Source organism: Lissotriton vulgaris, chromosome 4_1 (assembly GCF_964263255.1).
Source record: "Lissotriton vulgaris chromosome 4_1, aLisVul1.2, whole genome shotgun sequence".
NCBI classification, from domain to species: Eukaryota; Metazoa; Chordata; class Amphibia; order Caudata; family Salamandridae; genus Lissotriton; species Lissotriton vulgaris.
The window spans coordinates 9,033,315-9,047,760 of record NC_141691.1 but is presented as its reverse complement, the minus strand read 5'-3'; positions in this window follow the sequence as shown (position 1 = coordinate 9,047,760).

The following is a 14,446-nucleotide window of genomic DNA, read 5'->3' as shown; positions in this document are numbered from 1 at the left end:
TTTCTATTATTTACCATCGAGATAAACGATATTTTTAGATCGTAGCTTGAGCAACAAATAATATCGTTATAATACCCCACGTTTGCTGTATGCAATATAATAATCAATTATTGCATGTCGTGACACTGACATCGACAAAAACATGATGTTTTTGTCACCCAAATGATGATACATCATACGGTTGGACCCTGTAAAATGGCCGCCGCGCTAAACATTTAGCCCCATTGAAGAATAGATGACTAATACACGTGACGTAAAGCAACCTAATAGGCGGGACGTCAACTTTGCATAAAAACGCTACCATTGGCTCAAGATGACGTTCGCCTTTTCGACTCGATTCCCGACGAGCTGGAGCGTTACTCTGACAAGTAAGTTTATCGCGAGGCACACGCGTTACCAAGCTGAGCTACTGTAGAATTAAGCGTGACCGTGTAGCTTTTAGACTTTCGTTCTTAGTAAATGTTACACAAAACCGTGCCTTAAATAATTATGTGATCGAATATCCTTGTAGGAAACCGCTAAAAGTTCCCTACTGATTCAGATAAAAACCCTTTTTTCACCACGAGTAAAACTTAAGGCTACAGCGTTCCTTTTATGAAATAGCCTTTAAAATAATCTGAAGTCAGCATACTACAAACAGCTGATATTTTTCTGTACTACAAATGCGCCCCCTGGCTATATTAAAACTTAAGGCTACAGCGTTTTTCTTCCGTTTATGAAATAGCTCTTAAATAATCTGAAGTCAGCATACTACAAACAGCTGATATTTTTCTGTACTACAAATGCGCCCCCTGGCTATATTAAAACTTAAGGCTACAGCGTTTTTCTTCCGTTTATGAAATAGCTTTTAAATAATCTGAAGTCAGCATACTACAAACAGCTGATATTTTTCTGTACTACAAATGCGCCCCCTGGCTATATTAAAACTTAAGGCTACAGCGTTTTTCTTCCGTTTATGAAATAGCTTTTAAATAATCTGAAGTCAGCATACTACAAACAGCTGATATTTTTCTGTACTACAAATGCGCCCCCTGGCTATATTAAAACTTAAGGCTACAGCGTTTTTCTTCCGTTTATGAAATAGCTTTTTCAATAATCTGAAGTCAGCATACTACAAACAGCTGATATTTTTCTTTACTACAAATGCGCCCCCTGGCTATATGAACTTTTATATGTGACCAATTACAACTTGGGTCTAATTTTCATTTAGTATATCATAAAATGCCCAAGGCTAAGTTAGCTAAAAATAATCTAAGTAATATACATTACCATAACAGGTCAAGTGGTATAAAAATACATCATTTATTTTAATACAGCTGGACCTTGAATCAGAAATCGATGTGCATACTTGGATTAACACGTGGAGCACTAACCAAGGGATAATCTGTTGAATCCCTAAGGTAAAAAACATCTAAAAAACATCCATTTATATGCACCAATACTAAAATGGGTTATGTATATTAGAATAAATGAGTAAAATTTCCTCTCTGCTCCCCATAGGATACAAGTGATTCTGTACCTTCAAAAATAACATCCTCTGCGCTTTCTCCATTTTTGATGAGTAAGTCCTCTGAGTGTTCTAATCAAAACTTGAACTCCAGTTTTTATCTAAATTGAATTATGTAAGCTAACAGTCTCTTGTCACCACACTGACCAGTCTGTGAAGCTACATGTTATATATACGTTTATGTAATGTAAATAGACTGAAAGGTCATTAGCAACACTTGAACAAATATATGTTATCAATTATTAATTTGATGATTTAATTACCTTTTAGGGGTCTTTCATACTGCATTAAAAGATAACCGTCCTGATGATGGTCTCTGGATCTAACGTGTGAGACCGAAACGTCGACACAAAAGTCTATGTCTACATCTACATCAAACTTTCTGTTTATTTCTAAAAGGAGTTTTTTGTGTGTTCATTTTCAGACTAGACTTTCTCTTATGTATTTATGGATTGATTTTACTGTTTCCTTATACCTAAGAGCTATGTGCATTTTTTCTTGAATATGTACCCTTTTACAATTTTGAATCTGATTTGAATAAGATAAATAAGTTTCGAACAAATTATTCATTGTGTTGCTTTTCCTTTTTCATTTGTTGAATAGACCTGCCAGTACAGTTGGTAAATTCGTCTTGGCTAGTGTGGTAGCCTTGTGTAAGGTCTCAAGTCAAAAATATCTTCAAAATAGTGGCTGATTACTACGGTCCAATAGTCTTAAATAATATAGACTATACCATATTTGTTTTTAAATAATCTTTTTCAAAAAATCCCTTGCTGGAACCTTTCTTCAATATTCTGTCTGCCCGATCCCGCAAGGGTTTATTGGGTTACCCACTCCTTTTAATCATCATAAGGTAAACAGGCAGTAAATGAAGTAGGGCTTTGAACTCATGGTCTTAAGCTGCTAACAAAGATGTAATGTGAGCAATATCCCACATCGATTTTTCTCCGGACGTCAACACCAGCAGACCAGGGGCTCAGCTGGCTGAAAGTGAATACACCGGAATGCCTCAGTGCGGCGCCCGGTTCCTCTGCTGAAGCACTTCTTTCTGACAGAACACTGCGCACACTCTAGAGAGCAGTGTCTCTGGTCCACATGTCCGAAAACGCCAACAGGATGAGGAGTATCTGACAGGAAACCGACAAATCTTTAAGGGCACACTTCTATCCTTCCCTCCGTAGACCCTCTGCCATAGCACTATGGCTCCCTTCACCTCCTAGACAGTGCCGCCTCCCACACCAGTTGGCTTGTGCTTCCGAAACACAGGGCACACCCAGCACCTGCAGCTGGATCCTCTTCCAAACACAACCAGCTCCTCCTTCCTTCTGTTGCGCGATGTTCTGTACGTGAGCCATCTCTCTCGTCAGAATTGTTGCCAGTGAGGTTCTGTTGTACACTTGTCTCAAGCGTTGTATGCTGCCTGTATCGGTATTCCTCGCAATTGAAACTGTTCAGCAATTCAGCAGTACGATCTATTATTCATCATCCAGGTAGATTACTCTTTGAATTTCTTCCTTTGTAATACCCACACGATCTTCATTAATCATCTGTGGTCTCACTGTACTGCACAAAAGCAACTTCCTCACATGGTGAGTACCTTTTCTGTTTTTCTTGTAACTTGAGAGAGTACGCAGAGGGGAGATGGCCAAACTGCCCCTCCGCAGTTGTCATCGCATGTGTTAAAATTAAGTATGACAGGAACCAGAATTGTCAAAGTCCTGTTTATTTGACCACCCACTCTCCACAACTAAAACTGAAGTCTCAACATTCCAATGTAAGATCCTAGAGGGAGGAACCAAAGGGAGGGGAGGAAAAATGGTGGGCGGAAGGTACCATTATGAAAAGCTAAGATTACAACAGTAGGGTCATTAGGATATTAGTTGTTGCTGGGTCTTCCCCAAGCAGTTTCCAGAGTTTACAACCGTTCATGCAGTCAAAAGCTGTGGTGATGTCCATGAAACCCAGAAGCAGCACCCAGATTTGGCTCTAGTGTATTTCACAATTAAGAGATATAGAGTGAGGCATTGAAATGAGGAGGATTTACCAGCACAGCACACATATTGTACTTCAAATAATATTTAATTGATCTCTGCCCATTCAGATAACCTATTCAATAAGACCCGACCCAAAAGCTTCACTGTAACATCAATAAGTGATATGAGGCGATAACAAGGATGGTAGTCCCTATCTCCCTTCTTGAAAATCATTACAATGCTGGCAGTAGACCATGATGCATGCATTACTGTTCCTACTGCCGCATTCAAAACCTTAACGAGGAGGGGAGACCATATTTCTGTGTTGCAACAGAAAAGGTCAGGTGGGATACCATCATGTCCTGATGCCTTATTCCGAGATAGTCCCTCAATTTCAAATATCTGGTAAGGGTTTATTTCCTGTGAAGTTTCCTAACTGTGGCAATGATTATAAACTCCCTCAAAATGAAATGGCCCTGCCATTGCTCTGGTAAAATATTTTGACTTTTCCTGGCTTATTTAGATCTCTAAAACAAAGGTTGGTAAGGACCCTCCAAGAGCGGGTATGATCCTTTTGCTCACATGCCTCTATTAAGTCCTCCCAAGCTTTTTTTTGCAGTCAATTCTGCCACCCCTTGCCTGCTTGCTAATAATTGCTGCCACATGCCACCACCCAGCATCTATCTCTCAGGGTACGTTTTAGGGCCCTCTGGAGACCTCTAACGGCCCGTCAAACCATCTTGGGTCATCCTTGCAGGAGGAGGTTGCTGGAGCTGTTAACAAACCACCTGCTACTTGTGTTATAGCAATAAATGCTTGCATTGATTCTTCTCCTGAGCTTGTGGGTTTAAACATTTCAAGATCTCCTACTTGCTTATGCTAAAGAGAGATTTTTTATAAAGCAGTAATATCTACCTGTGACCACCTTAAACGCCTTCCTTGATCAGTAGCAGAAGTTCTTCCTCCAGTTATTCTTCGTGGTATGGGCTGATTCCAAGGGCGACACGTGACATAATCACAGGATTGTGGTCAATAAATGTGCTATGATGTAAAGGACACAAAAATGAAATCAATGAATGTTGAACAGCCTCTGCTTTTGTAGGTTGCGGGCACCAGTGAGTCAGGAGGGGTGGTGAGCAGGTCCAAAGTTTCTGTTAGGCCATACGTGTTTAGGAGGACATTCAGATCCCGCCCTTCCTGGGTATGTTCCATGTACAATCCCTCATTTATTGTACAAGCCGCCCAGTCTTGGTGTGTCACCACTAAGTTGGGACACAAGTGGCAATTAAAATCTCCCGCAAAAATTAATTGAGTCTGCGAGAGGCCTTCCCCCTGGAGTTGCTCCAGGCGTCCACTTAATTCATCAAGGCTAGCTGATCCTTGAGGTTGTTATCTCACATTATAAAAATTGATTAGGACAAATCGATATGATTTGCTCATTCATGTGAGCCCTTGTACGACATTAGAGTCCCACATCAAGGTCTTGATGATGCTTTGGATCCTGAGGTCTTTAAACATGATTAAACCCCCCTTGCTCTCCCAGATCTAGACCTTTATGTTGGGCAGATAAATGTTTTAAAGCCCTTCAAAAATAATTATTAACTGGCTCCCACGTTTCCTGGATACATAATATGTGGAAGTGCATGATGTGATGGAGCCACTACTCAATCTAAGAATGTACTAGCTAAACCCGCCACATTCCAGGAGACTGCATTTGAATCACCCCCCTAACCCAACTCGAATTAAAAGAGGGGGCAATAGAAACCTTCCCTGAGCTTCCTGGTCCCTTATTACTTTGGCCCCAATGTTCGGAGCAGGAGCCTCTTATTAGCCCAAGATTAGTCTATTCATTCACACAGGGTTAAACAGGGGATTCAACAGAAATGTCAGTATCTTTCCCCGTACCCCCCTCCACTCATTGTCAGTTTATATCGTTAAGATCCTTCAAGGGGATAAATGGCTTAAATGATATCAGAAATCCCATATTCAACTGAGAATGATTGAGAGCTATGATGCAGGAACTTATGGGCCAGTTCTGGGTATCTAAGCTTGAAAATGACGTCATCACCTTTAAATGTTTTCTTAGTCCTACAAATCCAAGCAACCCACCTAGCCATCAAGATATCTGTCTTATCTGTCTGATCTGCTGTCTTAAACCAACGTGTTTACATAACCAGTGAGTAGTTTTATTATTCAACTGCTTGGAGGACTCATCCTTTGAACTGTTCCGGCCTGGTACCCCTACCAGGATAACAGTGTAGTGACAACTAGCTGGAGGGAGGTCTATCACTGGTAGCTTGCGGCTATTTGGGATGGATAAACTATCTGAGTTAGATACCCATTGCCGTGGCTAGTGATCCCCTTGAGTTAATCCACTATTGTGGGTTGAGGAAGGTCGGGCAAGGCTGATCCTAGGATCCGAGACCTGTGCCACTATCCCTGGTGCGCTAAGGATAACTGAAGGGGTCTGGATAGGGATTCGGCAACCTACAGAGGGAATTATTGGTTGAACAGCCTGATGCTGAGAAACTAGCGTCTGGAGACCTAAATAAGGGGAGACAGTGTATTAGTGTGACTCTCGTTTCATCGAAAACTTTTGAGATTTCATTACAAAATTTAGTCAATAAACCAGTCAGTGCCTCCACAATATTTTGTTTTGAGGGAGCCCATAGTTCTTCAGAGTCCTTAGTGCCCTTTGTGTCCACTCTAGTGGTGCCATCCCCTTTCTTTACTGGAACTATTGTTCTGTTCACTTTCCATAGTTTCGTGGGAGCAGGGGGGATGCTCAGTTCAGAGCTATGGGTGGGGGCAATAGAGGCCCTATTCCATGTTTTATGCCTTGGAGCAATATTGATTTGCCTAGGACTAAAGACCCCCGGACCCGACTGTCCTTTTCCCGGTGCTCCATCTAAAGATTTTTCAGCTGCCGGACCCAAGGTCTGCCCCAGGATCAGAAATACCACTCCTGCCTTGTGCAGAGAGTCACCTCTCCACCGTATCTATTTCTTTGGTATTTGCAGCCACCACTTTTATCAGAAAGGAGACAATGGTTCCGTTATTTGAATCCTGCGGAGAGCACGTGGGTGCAGCTTTCCTCTTCCCCATGATGCCCTTGTCTGATAAACACACCATCCATTGATCGAGGAGCAGAGTAATAAAAAATTTCACAAACATGCTGGATAAGTACTCATATGTACTCACATGGAAATGTTTTGTAGTCATTGTCCAGCAGTCAGCTACAAACTCATTGCTTAACCTTCGTACTCCTTGTAGATGTTGAACAAGCAAAATCAGCTCCAACAGTTAACATCAACTACCGTCCAGCTGACAGAGGGCCAAGAGAGTAGGACTAGCCCAGTCAAAATCAGCCGCGGATGGGTGCAGACTGTCCTGCATTTTGCCCCTGGCATCGCTCAGATACACCTGTGGGTGGTGTGGTGTGGCATTAGCGGTGCTCAGACTGTAGTTTACTTCCTATATTCCTATATTCCCAAAGACTCTGCGTATTTGAATAATATACACTATAGATATGACATAGGACTGAGGTCAGTATGTCCCTATCGAGTATATTAAACTTAATTGTGTGTGCCGACTAACTCAGAGGTCACTAGAAACTTTCTCGAATAAACAAGAATGGATTAGTTTCTGACAACTGCATAAACATGACAACTTTGTTTCCCTAGGACTGGAACAAATATCTTCAGAGTCGTGGAAACAATAGATAACTATTTCACTCAGTCTATCGTGCATGCTTCTTTTCTATATGTTGCACAGAAATAGAGAGACAGGTGTTTCAATAAAAGGTTTATTGAACAGTTTTCTTTCTCATGCAAGAGAGGTGAACTGCTACAATCGTTAGACAGAATACAAAGTATAATGCGTACAGCGAGAGCAGTAATATAAAATAATACTGTAATAGCATTGTCTGTACTTGTATAAAAATACATACATTAATGACACAGGCTAAAATACTCAACTGGTGCTTCTTAAATATGCCTATCCCAGTGTACCTAACCTAGGTCTAGTAAGAGAAAAGAAGTAGGTGCTGTTTAGCTTAGGTTTAGTTTTGCCAAGAATTACCAAAGATTTCTCTAGGTTCTAACCAGCTCCATACCTTAGAATGAGAGAGGTTGGTATATCTGTCTCAGGACTCAATTTCCCAACACACCGCAAGGGGAGTCAGAAACACTGGAGCTGGATTCTCGGCAGGAGAATGACAGCTTCTTAGTCAGTGCATCAGCTCGAGAGTTGGCTTCCTTCGGCACTTGCTGTACCAAGCTGCATCATGCAAGTAGGTAATCGGACTGCACCGAACCACTTGACAGCAGGACACAGCGGGGACACAGCGGGCCGAAAAGACACTACAAAGTATCGTTCGTTTATTCTTTTGGCCTGGTATATACAAGACAGCCGAGACTTATTGTAAGCAATGCGAAGTCTGCCAGAGGAAAAACATGTACAGGCCCCCACCAGTGCCGCTTCAACCTTTGCCTATAATAGGAAACCCCTTCGAGAGGGTGGGCATGGACCTAATAGGACCCCTTCCACGTACCACTAGACGGCACACCTACGCCTTAGTCATAGTGGACTACAATACCAGGTTCTCTGAAGCCTTTGCTCTGAGTGCTCCCACCACAAAAAACGTGGCGGAAAAGCTGATTGAATTATTTGCGAGGGTGGGATTCCCTAGGGAGATACTCACAGGCCAGGGGACACCTTTTGTTTCCAGAATGATGTCTGAAGTATGCAAACTATTAGATCTGAAACATATACGCACATCCGCCTACCAACCCCAAACAGATGGCCTGTTTGAAAGGTATAATCGTACACTGAAGTCCACCCTCAAGAAGATGCTAAGTGCAGAAAACAAAGACTGGGATAAGTTGCTGCCCTTGGCCCTTTATGTGTTACGGTCACAAGTGCAAAGCAGTTTAGGGTTCTCGCCTTTCGAACTCCTGTACGGGCTACAGCCCAGATCACTGTTAGAAATTACAAGGCAAGCCTGGGAAAGAGAAGAAGCGGCAGATCAAAGGTCCTTGTTGGATTATACGACTCAACTGAAATCCCGGTTAGGCAAGTTAAGAGATTTAGCCTATTCCAATTTGGAAAAAGCCCCGGTCCAGCAGAAAGTACATTACGATAAAGGGAAGAAATGGAGGACTCTAAACAAAGGGGACTGGGCCTTGGTACTCCTACCATCGTCCACTCAGAAGTTTAGGAGTGAGTGGAAGGGTCCCTATCTTATCACAGAGACCCTGGGTAAAACTACTTACAAAGTGCAGGTCTCTCCGTCACGTCAACAGACCTTCCACATAAATCTGTTAAAAAAATGGATAGGTCCCCCTCCCAAATCAAACCAGCTAGCTCTACCTGGACGAGACCAAAGTTCGACCCTGGAACAACTACCGATTAACCCGGAGTTGCCAAACCATAAACGTGCAGAACTGGTACACAGATTACAGCGGTTCTCCTCCATGTTCTCATACAAACCAGGGTGTACGCACCTAGCAGAGCACTGTATAAAGACTGAAGAAGGAAAAGTGGTCAAGCAACGACCATATCGCATTCCAGCAGCAAGGAGAGCCAACGTGAAAAAAGAAGTCAGGGACATGTTACAACTCGGCGTCATACACCCATCAAAAATCAACTGGGATTCACCCATGGTAATGGTCCCAAAACCAGACGGGTCAACCTGTTTTTGTATGGACTTTAGGGCTCTAAACGCCATCTCCTCCTTCGACGCCTTCCCTATACCCAGGGTGGACGAGTTGATAGAAAGGATAGGAGAAGCAAGGTACATCACAACTCTGGACCTGACCAAGGGATATTGGCAGGTACCACTGAGGGAATGCGACCGGCATAAAACAGCCTTTGCCACAGATGACGGACTATATGAATTCAACGTTTTGCCATTCGGGCTCCATGGAGCCCCGGCAACGTTCCAACGGTTAATGAACACCGTGTTGGCCCCACACTCCGAGTATAGCTCAGTATATCTTGACGATATCGTCATATTCAGTCTCACATGGGAAGACCACTTAGTCCATATAGAAAGTATCCTGACTGCCCTACTCAAAGCCAGGCTCCATGTCAATTCAAAAAAATTGAGAGCAGCTTTCGCCAAAGTACAGTATCTCGGGTACATGTTAGGGGATGGGGTTATCGCACCACAGGAGGAGAAAGTACGTGCCATGACCAAAACACCGTTTCCCTCCAACCTCAGAGAACTGCGTGCCTTCTTGGGCCTTATAGGCTATTACAGGAGGTTCATTAGGGATTTCGCAAACATTGCAGCCCCCTTAACTAATCTCCTTAAAAAGAACTCTAACTTCAACTGAGGAAAGCCTCCTCCTGACGAAGCTCGACTGGCGTTTGAAGCCCTGAAAAGTACCATCACGTCCAGCCCTGTCTTAATTCCCCCTAATTATGAGAAACATTTTATCCTGGCAACAGACGCCTCGGATACAGTAGTAGGCGCAGTCCTGTCACAGGAGGGGGAGGACGGGTTGGAACATCCTATTCTCTTTATTAGTAGGAAACTACACCCCAGAGAAAGAAAGTACCCGACTGTAGAAAAGGAATGTCTGGCGATACGATGGGCCGTGGACAAGCTAAGATATTATTTAGAGGGGAGGCCCTTCACACTGCACTCCGATCACGCTCCTCTGCAATGGATGCAGAAGAACATGTCCCAAAACGCCCGAGTGTTGAGATGGTTTTTGTACCTGCAGCCCTTTTCTTTTACAATAGTACACAAGAAAGGCATATCAAACAGCAATGCAGACTACCTGTCAAGGGCGCCCATTCTCCCCGAACGGGAGAATCCGAGGGGGGAGGTATGTAGCGAGGTCAGGATGGAGAAACACACTAACTGGTGGATGCCTGTCCCTAATTCCCCTCGGTCCCCTACAGTCTGACAACCCAAGGGTGGAGTGGGACAGCGTTTCGGAACAGGAGGAAGAAAAAGACTGCGGCGCCTTTAACTGGACCTTCGTGGAGAAGGACGCGACTCCGCCCCTCTCTGACGTCAGTGAAGACGGAATGGACAAAGAGCAGGATATCCTGTACGGTGGGTGTGTTTACACCTCGGAGGTCGGAAGAGGAGAAGGCGAGCAAGCGAGGAAGTGCAGAGCTGAGAAGAAGGACGAGAGAACCGAGAGTGAGGGAGAGCCAGGAGGCCAACGACCCTGTGCACCGCCGTGCCACACTCCCGAGGGAGGAGTGTGGCTTTCCCTGGTACGAAGATGTTTGGCAGCTTGGGTGGGGAAGAAGAACGCCCCTGTGTAAATTTGTAAATATCCTTGTACGTGCCTCTCCTGTGTGCGCCCCTATTCCCATCTACCCTCCCTACCCGTTCGGTACCCTCACATCTTTACCCCCCCTCCACTGTTCACGAGCACAGCTAGTTAGCAAGAGACACGGGTGATCCTTCACTTCACTTGGTCCCCCTGAAGAGTACGAAGTATCCTAAACCTTGAACTAACGGCTCCCTCTGTTGGTCTCCTTTTCCCTCGGTATATCGGCCACGGAGAACTGAAGAAGAAAAAACGTACGCCTGTCAAGACAGTCCGGAGCTTCAACCAGCCGAAGACATCGCCACCACGAACAACCTGGAGTTCGCAAGGGAAAGACTGACATATAGGACAAAGCATACCATAAAAATAAAACCAAGTTTGAAACGTTATTTCGGTGTACAGCCTCTGCCTGAACCAGAACTCAGTACTCCACCCTCTCCCATGCCTACACAAATTTCTTCATGAGCGTTCACCAACTTAACGCTGGTTGACACTCGAGAGAATAAACTCCACTCCACTTCACTTTACAGAACTCGGCGCTCCACGCAGAGCGGGCAAAACTCTCCAAATTCTGCCGGTGGAGCAGAATATTTTACCCACCAGTAGTAACAATGTCAATATATGCCACAATCAATGTACACATTTACAATGTTGTTACCCGGAGAAACAACATCTATACATAGAATGACCTAGGCCTGCATAGCGGTTTCAATATCAGTGAATACAATGTTAATGTACTCCATGACAACTGTATGCACAAAGTTGTGAATGTTGATAAGAATTATATCAGTGACTCCCATATTATTTTTCTGGAGTAGCAATGAACTCTGGTCATTGCTGTTGGATTAGCCAAGGTGTTCTCCCCATCAATCCCGAGTCAGAGATACACGGTCAGGCAGGTCCTGAGATCCAAACCCATGCCTATTGAATAACAGGTCACAGGTGTGGTCTCTCTTAACCCAAATACAAATGCACAACCAGGGAAAACTCTGATTGATCGCACAGATAAATAGTTGAAACACAAATAGATTAGAGGAAATTGACCCAAATAAAATATGTTTGGACAAAGGATCACATTCCCAAAAATACCACAAAGGTACATTCCACATGTAGATAGGAACACTCAGCCAATCGGGGCACGACATGCACACCACATATAGTAATCCTGCTCTTCTCATGCCGGACATCTGGACACATGCACACTAGCCTACACTAGCCTACCCCTAGTTCAAGAGCTATCTGTCTTCTTATCAGATGTCCACACTTGTTGATTTACAACTGAAATGATTTTTTGAATGTAGAAATTGTCATGACCTGTATATAACAGCGGCCAACACTTTGTACACTGAGAAACTTTGACCAGGCACACTCTACCGAAGCTCTCCTAACCACAGCATTTATTTAAACCAACATGTTCCTGATTTGCAGGACAACACCTCTTGTCTTTTCATTTCTTTAAGGTAAATCTTTATCTGAGAAATATTTTGGTGAGCCAGGTAGGAGAGATTGGTTCAATTTGGCCCAACTGCTGTGGAAGGAAGGAGCCCAGCCCAAACGGATTCACATATGTGCAAAAAGATCGGTTGAGGAGATTCCATAATTGATTTTAAGTTCTGCTGAATCCACGGGGTGAAGGTCAGTCCGGAGACAGCCGTCATAGGGTAAGAGACTAGATCTGATCCTTAGTCCCAACATGTGGTGTATGGCGAACTAGGACAATTGTATAGGCCACTTTTGCTTTTCTTCTAGTCAGCACACTAGAAGAATGCCAAGATAGCTACCTGACCTTGGGCATGGATCGCAAGGTACACCCCTGGGTGGTAGTAAGAGATCCCTTGAACCACTGGATGTGGATCAGGGTACGCATCGTCACTGATTGTTAGTAAGGGATTGGTTGCACCACTGGGCGGGCATCAGAGGATATGCCTTATCCCTGTGTGACTTTAAGGGATAGCTTGACCACTGGGTGTGATGGCAGGTTGGTACAGATTGGATTGGTTTTATTAATGGGTTTGACCTTTGCATGTTTCAGGAGACATGGAGTCTGGAACCGCTGCATATGCAGGGATTTTCTTGCTTTTGTGTACCTGCTACCTCGGTTGGGCGTAGTCGTCCCTCTGGTGGGCTCATAATGTGCGTAAGGGTTGATCTTAATCTTAAGATCACTCATCATACACCTATTTGCCCGGACATTATGAGGCTCTCCATTGAGGGTGTAAATGGTGCTCCCGTTTGGGAATTCTTTAATGTATATGTAAGAGGTACCCAGAGGGGGCCAAATCGCCCACAATTGATATTTTAACTGACTTGCTAAGGCTGTGTGCTCCTGATTCCTTAGCTCTGGTTGCTGGGGATTTCAATTGCTCATTCGAACCATTGGCAGTGGAGGATATTTTAGGAGTACATGAGGACGATGCACAATGGGGCGTTCCGTCCATAGCCCTCAAGCCCGTGCGGAGATGGTCTTCTTTAGTCATTCAATTAAATGGTTTAATGATTGAAACAGGTTTAAGAGAAGCCAACGGCCGTACTACCTCCGATGCCCAGGGTGCTAATACGTACAACAGAGTGCTGTGTGAGAGTAGGATTGATTACATAATGATAGATAGGAGGACTTGGAAGTCCGTAGAGGATATGGTCATTATACCATCGGTGGAGAGTGACCATAACCCTCTGTCCCTTATATTGCTAGACCCATGGCACAGAAGGGAGTGCATACCTTCAAAAAGCGGGGGTCTATTAACAAAGCAACTTATTCCATCTAATTGTAATAGATTTCTCAAGTGGCCTAAGTTCTGTCTGGATGAGTCTAGATTGTGGGAGCTGGATGGAATCCTTGCAGAGCAGTTAGCAAGGCTATCTGTAGCTTGTGACGAGGTGGCTGGGTCAGCTGAGGTAGAAAACATCTATACTGCCACTATGGATCGGATTGGCAAGTTGTTTACGGTCCCAGTAAAGAAGAGCCTGGCAACTACTAAGGCATTGCAGGACTGGTTTGATAGTAATTGTAGAAGGAGGAAAACCGATTTAATTTCCGCCATTAAATCCTCTAATCCAGTATCTGTACGTGCGGCTAGATTGTCTTATAGAAAGGGATTTATAGCTGCCAAAAGGGCCTGGGAAGAGTCCCATTGGGAAAATCTTAGAGATGCAAGTCATAGTAAGGATGGTAACCTGTTTTGGTCACTAGTTAGAAAATCAACTGGGTGCAGCTCGAACCAAATTCCAAATCATATCACGGACAACAAATGGTTTGAACACTTCTGCAAACTCTAAGGTGGGAACAACCTGCCCGGAACCCCTGGGCATTTGAGCGGTGCTCTGGCTGATGGTTCCGGGCGGCTCGCGCCAACTAGAGTCAGTAATAAAGAGGTTCTTGCTGCAATAGCCAAAATAGTGTCTGCGAAAGCCCCAGGACAGGATGGTGTGCCCTGTGACCTTTTTAAAGCTAACCCCGATGGCTGGGCAATGTATTTCGCCATCCTAATAAATGCATTGTTGGCAGGTTCACCGGTCCCTAACTCTTGGAAGGCGGCCGAGGTGATTCCCATTTACAAGAAGTGCCCTAGGGAGAACCCTGCCAACTACCGTCCAATTAGTCTGATAGACGCTGGACAGAAAATGGTGGGCAGGGTTCTCCTTGAGAGGATCCTCTCATGGGCAGAGGAACA